Source organism: Balaenoptera physalus (assembly GCF_965194825.1).
Source record: "Balaenoptera physalus genome assembly, chromosome: 9".
Classification (NCBI taxonomy): domain Eukaryota; kingdom Metazoa; phylum Chordata; class Mammalia; order Artiodactyla; family Balaenopteridae; genus Balaenoptera; species Balaenoptera physalus.
This window is the reverse complement of record NC_138888.1, coordinates 22,846,266-22,869,966: the sequence shown is the minus strand read 5'-3', so window position 1 is coordinate 22,869,966 and position 23,701 is coordinate 22,846,266. Positions and strand designations below refer to the sequence as shown.

The 23,701-nt window shown below is 35.9% G+C and overlaps 1 long non-coding RNA gene across 1 annotated transcript in view; it reads right to left on the bottom strand.

Annotated features, from left to right (window-relative positions):
- LOC309667006 overlaps positions 1-23,701 on the bottom strand; it is a 1,642,277-nt gene that overhangs the window by 1,300,388 nt on the left and 318,188 nt on the right. The gene's annotated exons all lie outside the window — the stretch shown is intronic.

Below are 23,701 nucleotides of genomic sequence, written 5' to 3'. Positions count from 1 at the left end.
TATGTTACTATGTTCCAGACCCCTGGATGCCCAGTAAACAATATTTACTTTCAGGGAGTTTACTAACATAGGGTTAGGTTTATCAATTTTGTTTATCTCCTCAAAGAACCAGCTTTTAGTTTTATTGATCTTTGTTATCATTTTCTTCATTTCTTTTTCATTTATTTCTGATCTGATCTTTATGATTTCTTCCCTTCTGCTAACTTTGGTTTTTTTTGTTCTTCTTTCTCTAACTGCTTTAAGTGTAAGGTTAGGTTGTTTATTTGAGATGTTTCTTGTTTCTTAAGGTAGGATTGTATTGCTATAAACTTCCCTCTTAGAACTGCTTTTGCTGCATCCCATAGGTTTTGTGTCGTAGTGTTTTCATTGTCATTTGTTTCTAGGTATTTTTTGATTTCCTCTTTGATTTTTTCAGTGACCTTTTGGTTATTAAGTAGTGTATTGTTTAGCCTCCATGTGTTTGTATTGTTTATAGATTTTTTCCTGTAATTGATATCTAGTCTCATAGTGTTGTGGTCGGAAAAGATACTTGATATGATTTCAATTTTTTTAAATTTATCAAGGCTTGATTTGTGACCCAAGATATGATCTATCGTGGAGAATGTTCCATGAGCACTTGAGAAGAAAATGTATTCTGTTGTTTTCGGATAGAATGTCCTATAAATATCAATTAAGTCCATCTTGTTTAATGTATCATTTAAATCTTGTGTTTCCTTATTTATTTTCATTTTGGATGATCTGTCCATTGGTGAAAGTGGGGTTTTAAAGTCCCCTACTATGATTGTGTTACTGTCAATTTCCCCTTTTATGGCTGTTAGTATTTGCCTTGACATACTGAATTTTAACTAGTGAGAAATCGAATTGCAGATATCTAGTGACAGTTTGCTATGCAGATATGTTACTCAGGTGAGAGGCTTAGGCCAGAAATATTATGAAAAGAAAAGTAAGGCAAATCCAGATGACAACATATATATGTTGGGAAAAAAACAGAAAAAATAAAGCAAAGGACAAAGTTATGTTTGCTGGCTCAAATTTTGAATTTTTACTTTAATAAATCATTATTTAAATACTTATACATGTATGATAGTGAGCCATTTTATCCATTTTTCTGATTTTTGTTAGTATTGGTATTTAGTAGTAAACAACTCTAGGGAAAATAATTGATGGGTTAATAAATTCACTATTGGGATGATATCTGATTTTTAAAATACACACACATATAATTAAATATCTTTTGTAAAATTTTGTCATTATATCAATTAGAATTTGTAACTTCTTATCTTCTGATGAAAAGTTACTAGTCAGTTACAACAGTCACACAATATTTTTAAATTATTTCATATAAGAAAATGTAATGGCATTTTCATAGCAAAATGTAAGAAAAAGACAGCAAATATGTTAGCCAGAGCACCATAGCTCCAAAGCTTTCCTTCCTAGGGATACCAAAACCCTGGGCTTCTCTATTGAGGAGGGTCTTTCTTTACAGAAGAAGGGAGTATGGGACTCAGTTAAGAAAGAGGATGTCAACTTAGCCATCTAGATCTGTCAATCAACATGGTGATCAGTAGAGCAAAAAGGGTACAGACACATCTCTTCAGGTCTTTTATACATAGGTTACAGAAGCTTTATCTCTTTATTGAATCATGGCTATGAATATTTTTTCTGGGAAAATAAGAAGCATTAGTCTTAGCCTCCTTAGGCACACATGCTTTAAGTCCTTGAAATCACAAGGCAATTATTCTAGGTTTGGAAGTAGTGACATCTAAATAGAATGTTAAATTAAGTTCAGTAGTGATACTGTACGTGTTTATACATTCAAACTAATTTCAGTGAAGTAAATTTAGCCAACAGGGATTATTTTCTTTTTCACTACCCATTATAATAAAATTATGAAGGAGACTTAGAGGTTAGATGATCACAAGTTTCTTATCCAAGTTCCCTTTGAGAGATTCACTGAGGAGAAGGATCAGAAGGAACAGAAGGATAAGAGGCAGAAGAAGAGAAAGAAGAGGAAAAAGACAAAGAAGGAGGAGGAGGAGCAGAGGAAGGAGAAGAGGTAAAGGAAGATGAGAGAGAGGAACAGGAAAAAGAAGATGGAGGAAGTGGAGAAAAAGTACTTCAGGAGAGCAAGAGTTCTGACTTCCTTGAAAATCAGCAATATTAATCAATGCTTTGTCAAATCTCAAAGAATTTCCACTAATCAAATAATTTAGTTCTTGAAAATAAACTAGCAAAGCCCCACATATATTCCTACCACAGCGAAAGGGAACATGCACAGGTCAGTAAGCCCTGTAGGCAACCTTCATCCACTTCACACGCTTTCCCAAAGACTTTCTTTATTTTTTGTGTTTATAGTGAGAGATCTATGCATGCACCACTTGAATGTATTAATTAGGAGTTACTTTGTGCTTTCATGGAAATAAATCAAGGCTCACCTTGATCTTTTACAAAGAAAATCACTCAAGTGTGAATCAAAGAAAGAAGAAATTAAAAACAAAACTCAGTAGATTTTAATGGGAGATTAAGTATTTAGTAGGAATATGAAATGAGCTTTGAGGTTGACATATTATGTAGAGAGAAGTCAAGAGGGTCGATGTAGATAACTCTCCAACATAGAAACAACTAAAACCAGGGAGGGGCTTTATGCCAAATTCTCCTCAACCAGTAGCCACGAGCCAGGCAAATAGTACTGCTTATTCCTAAAGGAAATCAGAGAACCCTAGCACAGTAGCAAAGTCAATTCCCTTGAGAGTTTTATTTTAGATGAGCTAAGAGTCTAAGACCTCTGATGCACCGATTGAAAAGAGACTGCACGTGGCCAGTTGTCTGCAATGAATTGGCACGTTGAGTTGAAGACTATACCTTCAAGGCTGTACACTTCCCAATATTTCCCTACCCATTACCTTAGAATCTTTATTTTTATGAAAACTACTAACCCAGGAGGCCCTCTACCACTATGCATCTTACTACACTATCCCCTCCTAAAAGTATGGCTTCTTAGATGTGGCAGCTGGACTCAGGCCATGAAAATTCCTGACAGCAATTTTAGTCTTCTTCAATCCTCAAATTTGGGGGAATCCCATTTTCCCTCTAAGCAAAAGAAGGACATTTTTAGAGTTTGATTAAGGCAGTTCACTCACCAATTTTCTTGCCTTATTTTATTATGATTCTCTGATTGGTCGGTGGAAGAAAGGTAGTTCTTTTTTTTTTTTTTTTTGAAAGGTAGTTCTTTAAAGCATATTCCAAATAAACGCATACTCAGAGAAAGATGACTTCTGGGTCTCTGAATATCACTGTTTTCCTTAACCAGCATTACTCTGTACCAGAATTGTATAACTTATTCAAGTTCACAAAGTTTGTAAGTGGCAGAAATGGCATACCAACTCTGACTTAAAAGCCCAAATCTTCAATTACAACTTCAATTATCTTCCCTACCATAGGACTTGGAATTAGAATTAATTTTAATATATTTGTTTATTTTAAACATTTCTAGAGATATTATAATTTTACCTCTTTTCCTACTTATGCTTTCGTGATCTTAAGGAAAAGTGCGATAAGAGCTTTTTTGATATTTTCCCCTTTTCTACTACCATCTTAAAAATCTCCACATAGAATACTAAGACTGAGAGAGATTTCAAGTGATACTATTTATAGTTATATCCTAAAATATAAGAATTTGTTTTATTTTTTTTAAAACATTCAAATATAGATACTGAATCTTTTCCTGTTCAACAGAAAGCCCTATTTTTATTATATAAGTAAATTATATTTGTAAATTTCCTTTTATGCCAATATCAATGCAAAATACCTGGTCAATGCCAAGGTGATCTCAACAATATTATAATCATATGGAAGGCCAACATTAAGTAAACTTGTGCAGTTTGTTTTATGTTACCAAGTTCCTTCATTTTACACGACTGTCATAAATTTTCTTAGCAAGTTTCAACTCTCTTTTCTAATCCAACTGAAATTTACTTGTTCAGGCCATCCTGAACTTCCAGCCTTACAGAGGAGTCAACTGTCAAGCCTGAAATGACTTCATGGGAAGGTACTAAATGTGCGTCATGCCTTGTTGTGTATAGTCTTAGAGACTCTTCCTAAGGGATGATTTCAGGTAGACACAAAGAGTATTGCCATCATGGACATAGGGAATGTTTAGGAGGCAGAGTGAAATGTTGAATGGGTAAATTTTGATAGAGAAATAAAATGAAAAAAATCCAAAAGGTGAATCACTACTAGAAGTGCAAACATTGGAAGGCCTCAAATTTCAAAGACAGAGCTTGGGGGAAATCACAAGAAGCAGTAAGAAAACGAAGCAATACGTCATTGAAAAAGAAGCTTAGGAAAATAAATAGTTATAAATGTGCTTAAATTGTGATATGGTGGTAAATAGATAGGCTGATGTTTTACTATTACTTGGCAAAGCAAATTATTCTCATCTTACTTTGTTGGGTCTTTTTCCCCCTCCCTAACTATCCTGTCTTGAACTGCATGCACTGCATTTGATTGTGTTGATTTCTAATCACTGGTTTGATTGCACAAAGAGAGTCATACTTTTTCTTTCTTCTCTCTCTTTTATCATATTTTTCATCAGGAAAAGTGATTAGCTCTCAGGCAAGTACAGAAGCCATACTTCAAAGGCAAGATGAAAGTACTCTTTTTCTGGATTTTTTTTTTTTTTTTGGGAAAAACCCCAAATCAAGTTGTATTATTAATTAATAAATTTTCACCTCTCACCTGAGGCTTCTGTACTTCTTGTTATAAAAATATGTTCTTAATTATTTTTAATAAAACAAAAGCTTACTGTTGGGTTAAAAAGGTTATTGTCTCTTATTACCAGTGAAAATGATATTGGAAGAGGAACCAATTAGCACAATTTTATAGAAATAGCCCCTACTTTTTATTCTCTTGTAATTTAGAAAACAATTGTCACACAGAATTTTTTTCTAGTAAACAAAAATGTCTCAACTTGGACAAACTCATTAAGGGTCTGTGAATCATTCAAATAAATTATGTCTCTGTGCTAGAGCATCAATAGCAAATGGCTACTCATTGATTCTTTCCCAGTTTGGATCCTACCCAAGCTCTCTATGAAATATGAAATTATTTCCAGTTTAGCTTTCATGGTACTGGATTTTCTTTACTTTTCTTTTTTCATTAATGACAAATGATTATATCTTTGACCCATACATATGATTGTATATGCATTATAAATGTATCTTTTATTGTAAACACAACTGTGTTTGCTCAGACATGGTTGCAGGCTTGAAGGAAGAAGAGACAGATGAAGAGCAAGAAAAGTTAGAAAAAAACTCATTAGCCAGGAATGCCTTAGAGCCAATTCTTCAGTTTAACTTTTTTACACTTTACTCTTAACAGTTCAGCCTTTAGCGTCTTAGCATCTTATTTATTCATTTCTCAATACAAAAGACATCCCTAACTGGATTCCCTGATGGAATTGTCTCAGGCCTCTCCCTTTGGATTTGTAAACCGCTGCCCAACCAACATTCCTCAAAATTATCGCTGCATTAAGCCATTTCTCTTGCTCGGGAACCCCTGGTTCCTTGATATTAAGATTTTACACTTTCTTTTGATACCTTTGGATATAATTGTTCCACTAGTACAGAAACCTCCACCTCAAACAAAGATTTGTATTCTAAATGTTGATTTGCAAAATAAGAAATTGGAATTCAGGACACCTTTCCCCTTAAGGTTAAATTTCTAACTGGCAGAACTGTAGCACTAGAGTTTATACTTATTTTTAAGGAAATATATTGTCCAGTGGTTGCGTTCTCAGTGGGTTTGAGCACAGCACTGTAGTTTCCCTTGCTAATGTGAGAGAAACATTTCCTGGACCAAACTTTGAGGCAGGCTGGAGAAGAGGAAGAGGTGAATCAAGGTCTCTCTGGTGGATTTTCCGACAGAGGGTAACAGGATGAACTGAGGTGAGAAATGAGTGAATATGGTCAGGGACAGTCCTGGTGCAGTAGCTTGGTGGGGAGGTGAGGGAGGAAGAAGGTTAGGTTCCTGATATAGCACCAGTACTGGAAACAAAGCTATGAATGAAGCTAAGTGTTTTAATAATATCAAGTAAGAAAGGAAAGTAAATCTGTGTGCCAAAGAAAATTTCCTAAAGCCACAGCAAGGATTGACACACATGTAGGGATAACCCACCCTGGGCATGTTTTACTGGGGAACTACCTCGATTTCACTGCTATCTGGGGCACCCATTTCTATCCCCCAAGCAATATTCTAAGCTCCCTGAACATCAGCAGATTATAGGAGCCTCCTGATGCTGACCTTTTTCTCCTCTGGTACAAATAAGTTTATTCTGTCTGTCTCTCTTCCATCTTTCTATATTTAAGCCTTAAACAGCTCTCCCAGGATGAAGATTATGAAATCTCAGCTATTAAATTGAAAAGTGTCTTGAACCAAAGGAAAGGTTTAAAAAAAAAAAAAAAAAGGCTATAGATGTGAACCATCTCGGTAAAGAAAGAAAATTGGAGAACTAAAAGAAGAAAAAAAGAGTATGAAGTTGTATAGATGCCATTCATACACCTTCCCTAATGGTTTCAGAAGGTGATGGTGGCAAAATAGAATTACTCTTTCAGGTCTGAGTGTACCAGTAACCTGCTTCTTGTTTATGATTTTAAAATCACTTTATCAATTCCTGCTGTAATTTTTATTAGAATTCCAGTGTAAAGCAATGTATTTCATTGTTTTAAGCCACTTGAGTGGAATCTTTAGTTCATTTCAACTCAATAAACCAAAAACCCTTTGTTTTAAAATATATCAGTTTTTTCCCCTAACCATTAGTTAGCCAAAGCAAAACATATACTTAAAAGAGTCAGTGGGTCTCCAGCTCAATGGTTAGAAATTCATCCTTTCTAATTTCTCCCTCATGTTGAAAAAAGGAAGGACTACAGATGCGTCTGTTCACCACCTTCTTTCTTATGGTTTGAAAGTTTAAATCTACACCATCCGCATTCTTTACTTTAAGACAGTAATCGTCTGTGGTAACTATATTAATGACCATCTAGTATGTTAAAATGAGAAGCCAATTCATTCACTCTTACAAAAAATATGTACTGAACTCTCACTGTGTTTTAGACACTGTGCCAATAAGAAGCACTAAATGTTGAAAATACCATTGTCTTTAATTATGCAAAAACTATGTACCTTTCACGTCAATATTGTAGGATGACAGAGATTTAACTATGTGTTGTTACCTATATTTAATATAAGGTTTGTTAAAATAGGTTAAAATGTGCAGGCATATCAGTTGCTTGGGACAGTCATACATTACTGTCTCTGGTTTGAGATAATTTAGTCAATAATTAATGTACTTATTGTGCATATTCATATATAATTTGAAGCTGATTTTTTTCTGGGAAAATAGAAGACTTTATCAGTTAATTTAATGAAATATCTATATTTTAAAAGGAAGTAAATATGAATTCTAGGATAAGCTAATCTATATTTTAAAATATAGTCACGAGGATTACTTTAATATAATTTTATTATCATCTCCAATATCTAGGGGTTTTTCTTTTAAAAATAACAAATTAGATGTTTGCCCTCTGGTCTTTGGAATATTTGGTATCATAAAAAGTAACAAAGCATCATCTTATCTCTGCAAATTAGTATCCCTTATTTTTCTGTGCAGAGATGAGGGGAAGATAATTAAAGCATGAGAGTGATCACCATCTAAAAGTGAAAAAGAAAATGTCCTATAGTGTTTTCCCTTCCTTTCCAGCTAATCTCTTAAGCTGAATTCCTTGGCTCCAGTTTGGGGAAACTTTTTATTATTTTCTCCTAAGGGTCAGTCACAGAAGCTATCCCACACCACCTCTTACATCTTTATTCACCTGAATTATGAGCCACACTTAATTTAAAGTAAAATTCTGGAAATTAAAAGAGAACAGTGTTCATTTTTTATTACCCACCACTAAGAATTTAATAGCTTCTAGTTGGAAGGCATTGCGTGTTACTTTGTAGAAGGATAATTACAAAAATTATCACTTTGCTTCCGCCCAGAGCTTCTTGATACCTTAATACACTGTGAAGTGAAAATTTTGTAATTGTCACTATTTTAAAAAGGTGATAATTTAAGTAGTTACCCAGAAGGATCACATGGTCCCATCAACTGGCAAGATGTGATGCCACTGAACACCTGAGGATGAATACAGAGGTTGTCATGGCAACACTGAAATTTGGCGAACTGCTCAAAAAAGCAGAAGTGTTCCTGTGAATCTCAGGAATGCCTGATTAATGGTTTCTGCTTGCAGGGCCAACTTATCACTTGGTCAGATTATTGCAACCAAGTGCAGTCAGTTCTTGGCTATACCCTTGGTTCTCCCAGCATATAGTTTTCAGAGAAACTCTGCTCCTTTTAACCAACTGAGGTTTGCTTCACTCCCTGCATCAGTGTCACTTTGAGTATTTGAAAAATATGTATTGAATACTACCCAGTCAATATCAAGATGGGTTTTTGACTTATAATTTGAAAAAAAAAACAATTTGAAAAAATATCTGTAACAGTGTTAACCACAAACATAGTGACATCTGGAATGTATTAGGAACATAGGAAGCAATTCCAAAGGTTACTCTAATTGAAAAACAGCTTGCTTGTTTTCCAGTTTTTTCTCTTTTCTGGGGGATGGGGAAATATAGATGAAACAAAGAATTTTATAGACTCATAACAATTTAGAGCTGTAACCAAAAGATATCTGTTGTTGAACTACATCTAAGTGAATACATACTTATAAATGAATGTGAAAGGCCTTGAAAAGCAAAGATCTAACTTCCTTTCCTCCAAAACAGAAGAGTAAAATGTTTTGTAAAAATCCAATTACCATGGCAACACAGTCTATGCACCTTATTCAATAATTTACACTTGTTTCTCGAGTGAAATTTAGAATTCTTTTCTAGAGCTTTTGAGATGTAAATCATGTTGTATTTTCTCATTAAACTGTTTTTCAAAATCTCTCGAAGTCACCAAGCCTTGAGTGTTAACAGTGAGCTTGGTACTTCTTGATCTGTCCTCAAAAAACATAAACTCGAACAGGATAGTCAGACACATTAATTCCAACAACTTTCATAGTGTACAAGGTACTATACTAAACTATAAGTATTTTACTTTATTAGAGTTGATGATCTTTTTGGAGAAGGGAAGAGGCAAGATGCAGGCAAAGAGGGAAATGGGAACATACAGACAAAAACTGAGGCAGTGCCGGAAGCGTAAGGTTCACAAAAAAGCCTGGTAAAAAGTAAAATTAGGAATATGAGATTAACAGATACACACTACTAGATACAAAATAAACAACAAGGACCTACTATATAGCACAGGGAACTATATTCAATATCTTGTAATAACCTATAATGAAAAGAATCTGAAAAAGAATATATATATATATATATATATATATATATATGTATATATATATATATATAAACTGAATAACTTTGCTGTACACCTGAAACATTGTAAATCAACTATACTTCAATTAAAAAAAAAAAAAAGGTTAAAGGCAGCTGAAGTATAAGACCTGGAAGGGAACTTTCAGAAAATAAGTTTAGGGAGATAGGCTTGAGTCATGTTGTAAAAAGCATTGAATGTTTCAAGAAAGGGTGTGATATAATCATATCTCTAACTCTTGGATCAGTGTGGAGATGGATTGATTCAGAGAAGAGCAGAGCTGGGGAAATGAAGCTGAAGAAAGTGAATAAGACAGAACCAAATAGAGATGGAAAGAAGGAACCTTGACTATTACAGTATCAACAAACACTAATATTTTCCAAGGACTTACCATGCATTTTCAAGCCAACTGCTTTTCAAAACATAGTGTCATTTCATCTGCCCTAGACTCTCCTCCAGCACTATTATAATCTCCTACTGGTGGGTGAGGAAACTGAGGCACTGGAAAATTAAAGAACTTCCCACGGTTACACAATTGATCAAGAGATTTTCAATCAAATCTGTCTGATTCCAAAGGCACATCTATTGAGACGGAGAAGATAATGAGTTAATAGGGGTTTTTTTTTACAGCAAATCATTTCTCTCCATCTCTGCTTTCCACAAACAGTAGCCCTTTCATTAAATACTTTCATTAAGGTAGAAAAAGTAATGAGTCCTTTGCAACGCCTCTAATTAATTTCACAGGCTAGTAAAGAAACTGTGGTGCAGCTTAATGGAGATTCATTAACAAATATTATGATATTGTATTGACACTATTTTAGAGGCTGAGAAAGATTCCTAGAGTATAATGGTTTTTTTTCCTAATTTTATCTTTTCATCTTCAGTACCTAGCACGGTGGGGCAGGGAGACTCACAATAATTTGTTCAATAGAGAGGCTTGGATGTCAACTAGACTAATCTTGTTTTGCAAATGAGGAACCTGAGACCCACTTAATCCTGTGACTTGACAAGGCAGGGCACAAAACTCACATCTTCTAACTTCAATGAGCCCAGGATAATTTTTATAAAGAATGAATTTATTTTAATAGAATAGTTACAGGAATAGCACAGAACCGACATTACAAATATGTATTTGCACGTATAAGAAGTCAACTAGAAAAGTGTAGTCAACAGATGGAATGTGCTATGAAATAAAAAGTCTACAAAAAACATTTAGTTGCCACCAATAAGAAATTTCTTGGTTTTAAAATATCCAAAAGCTGGCATCATGCAGAAAAATTTAACAAATTTATTTATACTTGTTGTAACGTGGAATTTCTGAAATTTATTTACTGGAACAGTTTTGACTAGCCTTGGTTCTTTATGTCCACATATTTATATTAAAATTCACACACAAGTGAAAATGGAAAAATAAAATAACTTTCTGATATATGATTCTGTGGCCTGTGTTTGCATTAATTATCATATACGTAGGTACCTTCTGGCCCCATTGGGCCACACTGGAAACTACCAATAGGTTTTCGCACCAGGACCCAGAAGGGAAGTCTATCAAACAGCGGACTTCTTTTTTTTTTTTAACATCTTTATTGGAGTATAATTGCTTTACAATGGTGTGTTAGTTCCTGCTTTATAACAAAGTGAATCAGTTATACATATACATATGTTCCCATATCTCTTCCCTCTTGCATCTCCCTCCCTCCCACCCTCCCTATCTCACCCCTCTAGGTGGTCACAAAGCACAGAGTTGATCTCCCTGTGCTATGTGGTTGCTTCCCACTAGTTATCTATTTTACGTTTGGTAGCGTATATATGTCCATGCCACTCTCTCCCTTTGTCACATCTTACACTTCCCCCTCCCCATATCCTCAAGTCCATTCTCTAGTAGGTCTGTGTCTTTATTACCGTCTTGCCACTAGGTTCTTCATGACCTTTTTTTTTTTCCCTTAGATTCCATATATATGTGTTAGCATACTGTATTTGTTTTTCTCTTTCTGACTTACTTCACTCTGTATGACAGACGCTACCTCCATCCACCTCACTACAAATAACTCCATTTTGTTTCTTTTTTATGGCTGAGTAATATTCCATTGTATACATGTGCCACATCTTCTTTATCCATTTATGCGATGATGGACATTTAGGTTGCTTCCATATCCTGGTTATTGTAAATAGAGCTGCAATGAACATTTTGGTACATGACCCTTATTGAATTATGGTTTTCTCAGGGTATATGCCCAGTAGTGGGATTGCTGGGTCGTATGGTAGTTCTATTTTTAGAAGGAACCTCCATACTGTTCTCCATAGTGGCTGTATCAATTTACATTCCCACCAACAGTGAAGAGTGTTCCCTTTCCTCCACACCCTCTCCAGCATTTATTGTTTCTAGATTTTTGATGATGGCCATTCTGACCAGTGTGAGATGATATCTCATTGTAGTTTTGATTTGCATTTCTCTAATGATTAATGATGTTGAGCATTCTTTCATGTGTTTGTTGGCAATCTGTATATCTTCTTTGGAGAAATGTCTATTTAGGTCTTCTGTCCATTTTTGGATTGGGTTGTTTGTTTTTTTGTTATAGAGCTGCATGAGCTGCTTGTAAATCTTGGAGATTAATCCTTTGTCAGTTGCTTCATTTGCAAATATTTTCTCCCATTCTGAGGGTTGTCTTTTGGTCTTGTTTATGGTTTCCTTTGTTGTGCAAAAGCTTTTAAGTTTCATTAGGTCCCATTTGTTCATTTTTGTTTTTATTTCCATTTCTCTAGGAGCTGGGTCAAAAAGGATCTTGCTGTGATTTATGTCATAGTGTGTTCTGCCTATGTTTTCCTCTAAGAGTTTGATAGTGTCTGGCCTTATATTTAGGTCTTTAATCCATTTTGAGTTAATTTTTGTGTATGGTGTTAGGGAGTGTTCTAATTTCATACATTGACATGTACCTGTCCAGTTTTCCCAGCACCACTTATTGAAGAAGCTGTCTTTTCTCCACTGTATATGCTTGCCTCCTTTATCAAAGATAAGGTGATCATATGTGCATGGGTTTATCTCTGGGCTTTCTATCCTGTTCCATTGATCTATGTTTCTGTTTTTGTGCCAGTACAATACTGTCTTGATTGCTGTAGCTTTGTAATATAGTCTGAAGTCAGGGAGCCTGATTCCTCCAGCTCCACTTTTCGTTCTCAAGATTGCTTTGGCTATTTGGGGTCTTTTGTGTTCCCATACAAATTGTGAAATTTTTTTCTTCTAGTTCTCTGAAAAATGCCAGTGGTAGTTTGATAGAGATTGCATTGAATCTGTAGATTGCTTTGGGTAGTATAGTCATTTTCGCAATGTTGATTCTTCCAATCCAAGAACATGGTATATCTCTCCATCTATTTGTATCATCTTTAATTTCTTTCATCAGTGTCTTATAATTTTCTGCATACAGGTCTTTTGTCTCCTTAGGTAGGTTTATTCCTAGATATATTATTCTTTTTGTTGCAATGGTAAATGGGAGTGTTTTCTTAATTTCACTTTCAGATTTTTCATCATTAGTGTATAGGAATGCAAGAGACTTCTGTGCATTAATTTTGTATCCTGCTACTTTACCAAATTCATTGATTAGTTCTAGTAGTTTTCTGGTAGCATCTTTACGATTCTCTATGTATAGTATCATGTCATCTGCAAAGAGTCGCAGCTTTACTTCTTCTTTTCCGATTTGGATTCCTTTTATTTCTTTTTCTTCACTGATTGCTGTAGCTAAAACTGTCAAAACTATGTTGAATAATAGTGGTGAGAGTGGGCAACCTTGTCTTGTTCCTGATCTTAGTGGAAATGGTTTCAGTTTTTCACCATTGAGGACAATGTTGGCTGTGGGTTTGCCATATATGGCCTTTATTATGTTGAGGAAAGTTCTCTCTATGCCTACTTTCTGCAGGGCTTTTATCATAAATGGGTGTTGAATTTTGTCGAAAGCTTTCTCTGCATCTATTGAGATGATCATATGGTTTTTCTCCTTCAGTTTTTTAATATGGTGTATCACGTTGTTTGATTTGCGTATATTGAAGAATCCTTGCATTCCTGGAATAAACCCCACTTGATCATGGTGTATGATCCTTTTAATGTGCTGTTGGATTCTGTTTGCCAGTATTTTGTTGAGGATTTTTGCATCTATGTTCATCAGTGATATTGGCCTGTAGTTTTCTTTCTTTGTGACATCTTTGTCTGGTTTTGGTATCAGGGTGATGGTGGAATGAGTTGGGGAGTGTTCCTCCCTCTGCAATATTTTGGAAGAGTTTGAGAAGGACTGGTGTTAGCTCTTCTCTAAATGTTTGATAGAATTCGCCTGTGAAGCCATCTGGTTCTGGGCTTTTGTTTGTTGGAAGATTTTTAATCACAGTTTCAATTTCAGTGCTTGGGATTGGTCTGTTCATATTTTCTATTTCTTCCTGGTTCAGTCTCGGCAGGTTGAGCATATCTAAGAATTTGTCCGTGTCTTCCAGGTTGTCCATTTTATTGGCATAGAGTTGCTTGTAGTAATCTCTAATGATCGTTTGTATTTCTGCAGTGTCAGTTGTTACTTCTCCTGTTTCATTTCTAATTCTATTGATTTGAGTCTTCTCCCTTTTTTTCTTGATGAGTCTGGCGAATGGTTTATCAATTTTGTTTATCTTCTCAAAGAACCAGCTTTTAGTTTTATTGGTCTTTGCTATTGTTTCCTTCATTTCTTTTTCATTTATTTCTGATCTGATCTTTCTGATTTCTTTCCTTCTGCTAACTTTGGGGTTTTTTTGTTCCTCTTTCTCTAATTGCTTTAGGTGCAAGGTTAGGTTGTTTATTGGAGATGTTTCCTGTTTCTTGAGGTAGGCTTGTATTGCTATAAACTTCCCTCTTAGAACTGCTTTTGCTGCCTCCCATAGGTTTTGGGTCGTCGTGTCTCCATTGTCATTTGTTTCTAGGTATTTTTTGATTTCCCCTTTGATTTTTTCAGTGATCACTTCGTTATTAAATAGTGTATTGTGTAGCCTCCATGTATTTGTATTTTTAACAGATCTTTTCCTGTAATTGATATCTAGTCTCATAGCGTTGTGGTCAGAATAGATACTTGATACGATTTCAATTTTCTTAAATTTACCAAGGCTTGATTTGTGACCCAAGATATGATCTATCATGGAGAGTGTTCCATGAGCATTTGAGAAGAAAGTGTATTCTGTTGTTTTTGGATGGAATGTCCTATACATATCAATTAAGTCCATCTTGTTTAATGTATCATTTAAAGCTTGTGTTTCCTTATTTATTTTCATTTTGGATGATCTGTCCATTGGTGAAAGTGGGGTTTTAAAGTCCCTTACTATGATTGTGTTGCTGTCGATTTCCCCTTTTATGGCTGTTAGCATTTGCCTTATGTACTGATGTGCTCCTATGTTGGGTGCATAAATATTTACAATTGTTGTATCTTCTTCTTGAATCAATCCCTTGATCATTATATAGTATCCTTCTTTGTCTCTTGTAATAGTCTTTATTTTAAAGTCTATTTTGTCTGATATGAGAATTGCTATTCCAGCTTTCTTTTGATTTCCATTTGCATGGAATATCTTTTTCCATCCCCTCACTTTCAGTCTGTATGTGTCCCTAGGTCTGAAGTGGGTCTCTTGTAGACAGCGTATATACAGGTCTTGTTTTTGTATCCATTCAGCCAGTCTGTGTCTTTTGGTGGGACCATTTAATCCATTTACATTTAAGGTAATTATTGATATATATGTTCCTATTCCCATTTTCTTAAATGTTTTTGGTTTGTTATTGTAGGTGTTTTCCTTCTCTTGTGTTTCTTGCCTAGAAAAGTTCCTTTAGCATTTGTTGTAAAGCTGGTTTGGTGGTGCTGAACTCTCTCAGCTTTTGCTTCTCTGTAAAGGTTTTAATTTCTCCATCAAATCTGAATGAGATCCTTGCTGGGTAGAGTAATATTGGTTGTAGGTTTTTTTCCTTCATCACTTTAAATATGTTCTGCCACTCCCTTCTAGTTTTCAGAGTTTCTGCTGAAAAATCAGCTGTTAACCTTATGGGGATTCCCTTGTGTGTTATTTGTTGTTTTTCCCTTGCTGCTTTTAATATGTTTTCTTTATTTTTAATTTTTGATAGTTTGATTAATATGTGTCTTAGCGTGTTTCTCCTTGGATTTATCCTGTATGGGACTCTCTGTGCTTCCAGGACTTGATTAACTATTTCCTTTCCCATATTAGGGAAGTTTCCAACTATAATCTCTTCAAATATTTTCTCTGTCCCTTTCTTTTCCTCTTCTTCTTCTGGGACCCCTATAATTCGAATGTTGGTGTGTTTAATGTTGTCCCAGAGGTCTCTGAGACTGTCCTCAGTTCTTTTCATTCTTTTTTCTTTATTCTGCTCTGCAGTAGTTATTTCCACGATTTTATCTTCCAGGTCACTTATCCGTTCTTCTGCCTCAGTTATTCTGCTATTGATCCCTTCTAGAGTATTTTTAATTTCATTTATTGTGTTTTTCATCATTGCTTGGTTCCTCTTAATTCTTCTAGGTCCTTTTTAAATGTTTCTTGCATTTTGTCTATTCTGTTTCCAAGATTTTGGATCATCTTTACTATCATTATTCTGAATTCTTTTTTCAGATAGACTGCCTATTTCCTCTTCATTTGTTAGGTCTGGTGTGTTTTTACCTTGCTCCTTCACCTGCTGTGTGTTTTTCTGTCTTCTCATTTTGCTTATCTTACTGTGTTTGGGGTCTCCTTTTTGCAGGCTCCAGGTTCGTAGTTCCTGTTGTTTTTGGTGTCTGTCCCCAGTGGCTAAGGTTGGTTCAGTGGGTTGTGTAGGCTTCCTGGTGGAGGGGACTAGTGCCTGTGTTCTGGTGGATAAGGCTGGATCTTGTCTTTCTGGTGGACAGGTCCACATCTACTGGTGTGTTTTGGGGTGTCTGTGGCCTTATTATGATTTTAGGCAGCCTCTCTGCTAATGGATGGGGCTGTGTTCCTGTCTTGCTAGTTGTTTGGCATAGGGTGTCCAGCACTATAGCTTGCTGGTCGTTGAGTGAAGCTGGGTCTTGGTGCTGAGATGGAGATCTCTGGGAGATTTTCACCGTTTGATATTACGTGGAGCTGGGAAGTCTCTTGTGGACCAGTGTCCTGAACTTGGCTCTCCCACCTGAGAGGCACAGCCCTGATGCCTGGCTGGAGCACCAAGAGCCTTTCATCCACATGGCTCAGAATAAAAGGGAGAAAAAATAGAAAGAAAAAAAAGAAAGAGGATAAAATAAAATAAAGTAAGATAAAATAAAATAAAGTTATTAAAATAAAAAAATAAAAAATAATTATTAAGACAAAAGAAAAAAAAATTTTTTTAAGTAAAAAAAAAAACAAAAAAAAAACCGGACAGGCAGAACCCTAGGACAAATGGTGAAAGGAAAGCTATACAGACAAAATCTCACAGAGAAGCATACACATACACACTCACAAAAAGCGGAAAAGGGGAAAAAATAATATATCTTGCTCCCAAAGTCCACCTCCTCAATTTGGGATGATTCGTTGTCTATTCAGGTATTCCACAGATGCAGGGCACATCAAGTTGATTGTGGAGATTTAATCCGCTGCTTCTGAGGCTGCTGGGAAAGATTTCCCTTTCTCTTCTTTGTTCGTACAGCTCCCGGGGTTCAGCTTTGGATTTGGACCTGCCTCTGCGTGTAGGTCGCCTGAGGGCGTCTGTTCTTCGCTCAGACAGGACGGGGTTAAAGGAGCAGCTGCTTCGGGGGCTCTGGCTCACTCAGGCCGGGGGGAGGGAGGGGTATGGAGGAGGCGGGGCGAGCCTGCAGCGGCCGGCGTGACGTTGCAGCAGCCTGAGGTGCCGTGCATTCTCCCGGGGAAGTTGTCCCTGGGTCACGGGACCCTGGCAGTGGCGGGCTGCACAGGCTCCCGGGAGGGGCGGTGTGGAGAGTGACCTGTGCTCACACACAGGCTTCTTGGTGGCGGCAGCAGCAGCCTTAGCGTCTCATGCCCGTCTCTGGGGTCGCGCTGACAGCCGCGGCTCGCGCCCATCTCTGGAGCTCGTTTAGGCAGCGCTCTGAATCCCCTCTCCTCGCGCACCAGGAAACAAAGAGGCAAGAAAAAGTCTCTTGCCTCTTCGGCAGCTGCAGACTTTTTCCCGGACTCCCTCCCGGCTAGCTGTGGTGCGCTAACCTCTTCAGGCTGTGTTCACGCCGCCAACCCCAGTCCTCTCCCTGGGATCCGACCGAAGCCTGAGCGTCAGCTCCCAGCTCCCGCCCGCCCCGGCGGGTGAGCAGACAAGCCTCTCGGGCTGGTGAGTGCTGGTCGGCACCGCTCCTATGTGAGGGAATCTCTCCGCTTTGCCTTTCGCACCCCTGTGGCTGAGCTCTCCTCCATGGCTTCGAAGCTCCCCCCCCCACCACCCACAGTCTCCGCCCGCGAAGGGGCTTCTAGTGTGTGGACACTTTTCCTCCCTCACAGCTCCCTCCCACTGGTGCAGGTCCCGTCCCTATTCTTTTGTCTCTGTTATTTCTTTTTTCTTTTGCCCTACCCAAGTACGTGGGGAGTTTCTTGCCTTTTGGGAGGTCTGACGTCTTCTGCCAGCATTCAGTGGGTGTTCTGTAAGAGCAGTTCCACGTGTAAATGTATTTCTGATGTATCTGTGGGGAGGAAGGTGATCTCCGCGTCTTACTCTTCCGCCATCTTCTCCTGTCTCCCGGACTTCTTATCAGATTTCACGTAGTGCCGTTACCAAACAAGTAATAATAAAATTTCTTCACCCTTCCAGCAGAGGGCGCATGCTCATTGACAGCTTTTGTAAGCTGGTTGCTTCTTGATGTTTCACCACCAGTTGATCTGTGGGCAACAAGACATTGTAGCAATGCTATCAAAGTATGGACTCCAAACTGGCTGTGACTGCACACTGTCTATTAAAAGATTGATATTAGATAAGGAACTGGAGCCATGATATAAATCAACTATGTCGTCAAACACACTATTTAGTTCAGCTGCATTGCGCTTGTTGGGAAGGGGCAACACTTTCTCAATGAGGGACCAGTGCATTGATTTTTCATTCTGGAGCAGGCCATCTCATCCTCATCTCTGACCAGGAATTTGGAGAACTCCTTACATTGTCCCTCTTCACCTTCTGATGGAGGTCTGCAAGCTAGATGCAGTATCAACACTAGAAAGCAAAATTAAGGCCCAAGGAGAAATTTTAAATGACTCATTTTCTTGACTGAATTATATATTGTATAATAGTTGGGCTAACATAAGTAAGCATTGCATACTATGGTCTTGGGTATAAAAAATATACACCTTTAGTTTTCCTTTGATTGAAGATTACATTTGACACTTTAAAGTCTAGTAAGTTGCTTTCTATTGGCCTTTTATAATTTATTATTTTATCAATATTCATATAGAGAAGAATTGAAAATTAGAGGTGTTCCACAGTTCCTAGAAGCTACCATTAGGTGTGCATGCTAAGATGTTTGAAGGGATTAATTATTATTGAGTGGATATTCATGATTTCCATGCTTAGAATCAGCCCTTAAATTGTATGAGTAAGGGAAAGGAAATTTTGTTGTCAATTTTCTATGGATTTCACCCTTGATGAAAAATAGATTTTTCTTTCTTAATCTGGGAAAATGGTATTTTTTAAATATTAAAAATGTTCTGCAATGTTCTAGATTGTCATCCTAATGCTAGCCAGTTATAATACAACAGGGATGCAAGGCTTTAATGACCCTTGCAAAATAAATTAGATGTATTTGGGCACTTCTTGAGTCTCAAACATATTTGTTTTAGTTTTTGCTTTTCTTGTCAAAAAGCAATTTAAAAAGTGGAGTCAACGTAGTATAAATATTTTGCTTTCACATCAATTTCAAAGATAAAAGGGGTAGTTTAATGGAGTATGAGAAACAGCATCAGTTTTATGAAGACTTTTATTATCAGTGTGGAAGCTTTTAAGGACATTCCCTTTTAAAAAGAACACAATATAAGAATAAATTTTAGACTCTAATTTTTCTACTGTTTTAAGACTATTGTGCTGCCATGTTTTGCCCACTGTTCTAGATTAATCAATCGTCTTACAGGACTATAAAATTAAACCAGAATACCAGCACCATTTCAGGACTAAGCAAGAGCATCATGGCGTGCCAGCATATTACACTTTGTGGTTGGTTAGGTAAAACCAGATCTCCCTAACAAGACATGGGGTTACAAATTCATTAGAATGTTTCTCATGGGTTTTCTCATCCTTTCAATCGAATGTTAAATGATTTCAAAGCCTGAGTGATATTAATTAGAGATATATATTGTATGCCATCTCCTTATTTGAAATAGTGTTTCATACAGTTGGTTGCAGACTTTGCAGTAAATGAGTTACACAGATTCTATCAGATTTTTAAGATCAACTACAATAATTAAATACACATTTGAGCACATTTCATACAAGAACTATGCACACCACTGTAGAAAACATTAGCCAAAACATCTGTTAATGATGAAAATCAGCAATCTTATCTGTCTACAGATAATAAAGTTTGTGAAAAATTCCTCCAATTAACAGCTGTTGCAAATTATTTTATCTTTCGCATGTTGCACTATTTTGAAATTTTAAAAAATTAAGATGAGCTTTTAATTGAGAAAAATAACAGTTTTAATAATGTCACACATAGGTAGATGTTGGTGATACTGCTTACAAAAAATAGAAATGATCAGCATTTCAAGAGACATTTTTTACTGTTTTATTTCACTTTAATGAGGTTTTAGTTACAAAATTTTTCTATTGTAAGTTTTGCTTTTCTTGTCAAGTCTAAGAACACTGCCTAGTCCTAGATTCTGGATATTTTGGTCAATGTGTTTTCCTAAAAATTTTATAGTTTTGCATTTTACATTTAAGTCTAGGATCCATTTTGAGATTTTTTTTTTTTAATAAGCTGTGAGATTTTAGTCGAGGTTTGTTTTTTGCCTATGGTTTTCCTATATTTGTTCCAGTACTATTTCTTCAACCGGCTGTCTCTCCTCCACTGAATTGCTTTTGCACCTTTGTCAAAAATCATTTGAATCAATGTGGGCCTTTTTTATGTGTTCTCCATTTTGTACCATTTATCTATGTGTTTATCTCTTCACCAATATCACAATGTCTTGATTACTGTAGATACTTGGTGAGACTTAATAGAGGGTAGAATTATTCCCTGAGCTTTCTTCTTTGTCAAGATTGTTTCAGCTATTCCATGACCTGAGCATTTTGGTATAAATTTCAGAATAAGTTTGTCTATATAAACAAAAAGATTTTGTGGGAATTTTGATAGGAATTGCATTAAACCTATAAATAATTTGAGAGAATTGACATCTTTACTACATTGAATATTCTAATTCATGAACACAGTGTGTCACTCCATTCATTTAGGTCTTCAGTTTCTTTCAACAACCTGGTAATTTTCATCTTACAGACCCTGTATAATGTTTTATAAAACGTATGTCTCAATCCAAGTTACCAGCTAATAGGGACTAATTCTATAATTACATCAACCATATAGATTATTCTTACATTTGCACTTGTGTATCTCTTTTTTAATTGAAATATAGTTGACAATATTATGTTCATTTCAGGTATACTACATAATGATTTGACATTTGCATACATTACGAAATGATCACCATAATAAGTCTAGTAATCATCTGTCCCCAAAGTTATTACAGTATTATTGACCAGATTCCTTATGCAGTATATTTCATCCCTGTGACATTTATTATATAACTGGAGGTTTGTACCTCTTAATCTCCTTCACCTACTTTCCCCAACCCCCCACGCTCTCCCCTCTGGCAACCACCTATTTGTTCTCTGTATCTATGAGTGTGTTTTCATTTTGCTTGTTTGCATTTTTTTAGATTAACACCACTTTATAATCTATTTGGAAATCTAAAACTCTATTTGTTTCTGAGATACTCTCTCTTTTTTGTACTGACAAATTCATTCTATATGGTATATTGTTCTCAAAAGCTTTACATATGCTAGGTGCAACTGTAAGAGATGTTTTCTAAATTCATCTTTTGATAACCTGAGTTATCTTAAACAGATGAGGCTGCCAAACATGATTGTCTAGCATTGAGTGTTTAAAGAATTAGCCAAATGACAATACTATGGCTTTAACAAGATGTCATAAATTTATAAAAATCATAACTCATAGAGTATAAACACAAAAGAGTCATTTCTTATAGATCTGATATTTACTTATTTAATCAATAAATTAATGGAGAATGGTATAGTCTGCAGATTGTTTCTGCATACTACCAATGTCAGCTAAGCCCCTCTAAAAGGCATATATTAGTATACACATGCTCAGTTTTTGTACTAATTTTATGAACACTACTTTTTGCTTCCCATTTTAAGTCAAGTCTCATCAGCACATGAATTTGACATTTCAGACTCTCTAGTTTCTTCCACTGATGTTTACTTCCTTTCATTTCAGTGAGCAGCAAGAAATATTTGAATTATCTTTATTTTTGAACTACACTATATGCTCTAAGCCTGATTATTCCTAATTTTTCTGGCGACATTTTCAAAGTCTTCTTTTCTTTCTATAAATACTTTGTCGATAAATGACCTATTTCGCTTGCTTCCTGAGTTTAAGCCTCTTTCATTTCCACTTAATTCAAGTTAAGTAAATTAATTGAATATTAGTGTTCAAACATTTATTTGACTCTTCTATTATGATCTCATTGGAACGGGGAGGGATAAATTGGAAGATTGGGATTGACACATACACACTACTGCATATAAAATAGCTAGTAAGGACCTACTGCATAGCACAGGGAACTCTACTCAATACTCTGTAAAGGCCTATATGGGAGAAGAATATAAAAAAGAGTGGCTATATGTATACATATAACAGATTCACTATGCTGTACACCTGAAACTAACACAATGTTGTAAATCAACTATACCCCAATAAAAGTTAAAAAAAAAAGAGAGAGGAAATAAAAAGCAGTAGATTCTATAAACTATATTGGTCCTTGTCACAGGCAACAAACATTTGTCAAGATATGATTAAAGATATATGTAACCCCCCTAAAAAATAATAATATGATTTCATTTCCTGTAGGAGTTTTAATATAAATATTACTTATTCACTGATGACCCACTATGGATTTTATAAGTATACAAAGAAGTGCATAATCGTACCCTTAATTTTTAAAATTTTTTATTTGTTCTACTCCTCAGAAATAATATCAATCTTATACTTCATATAAGATTATGCATATACATATAATCTTATACTTCTGTCTTAGAATCATATCATTGGGCAGGGAAAAGTCAAGTAATGTTTAGAGATCGGATATAATCAGAATAAAATACATGTTACCAGTTGTGCCCTGTACAATGACAGTTGGCCAAAAGGCTGCTAGAAGCTGAAATTCAGCTCATGTACCTGCCAAACCATATGTTCTAGTTGCATCTGCTAAAAAGAGCACTGTTTTCACAAAGGTTTAATATAGGCAAATAGTTACCCTGTGTGGCATATGAGAGGTGATGGTGGTCTCTAAGTTTCCTTCCAGCTTTAAAATTCTAAAGAAGTTCCAAGGAGGCAGACATGAGCAGGCACTAATGTGTTGGAAAAAGCTTCATGCGCCACATAGATCTTAAACTGGGTCTTGAAGAATTGGTAGAATTTGACTGAAAAGATCAGGCAGAAAATTGTTAGTGAAAGAAAAATAAACTTTTAATACTCAAAGGTGAGAATGTATGTACTGTATTTCAGGAAAAGAATTACTGCTAGGAATCTGTAAATCCATAATCAGATAACTATTTTCTCAATAAATAAATTCTAAATGTAGGGGTGAAACAGACTTTGAAGAATAAATTGGACTCTCATATGTGTAGATTAGGAGACAGGAAAGTAAACAGAAAAATCTTAGAAATTACGGAAAAGCTGGACCATGCCGAAATGGCAGCAAGCAATGCAGTTGAGGTGACTAAAATAGCAGACAATTAAAATAAAGACTTTTTGAAATTTTGAATCAATAGAAACATTATTTCTTTCGCAGGTCTTCAGCAGTTCAATGCTTCTGTTGTGTAAAAAGAAATATATAGATCTTCCCATCTGCTAAGCCTCCACGGTTGATGAAATGTTTTCATCACTGATATTATGAAGAAATGGTCACACACACACAAATCAGCTATTATGGCATTTCTTTCCCAAACACAGTTGATCATTTCCGAAAAAAAATTATGAGCATATTGCCTACCGTGTTTGGCAACAATCCACAAGACTAATACCATTTTATGCCTCAGGGTTTTTG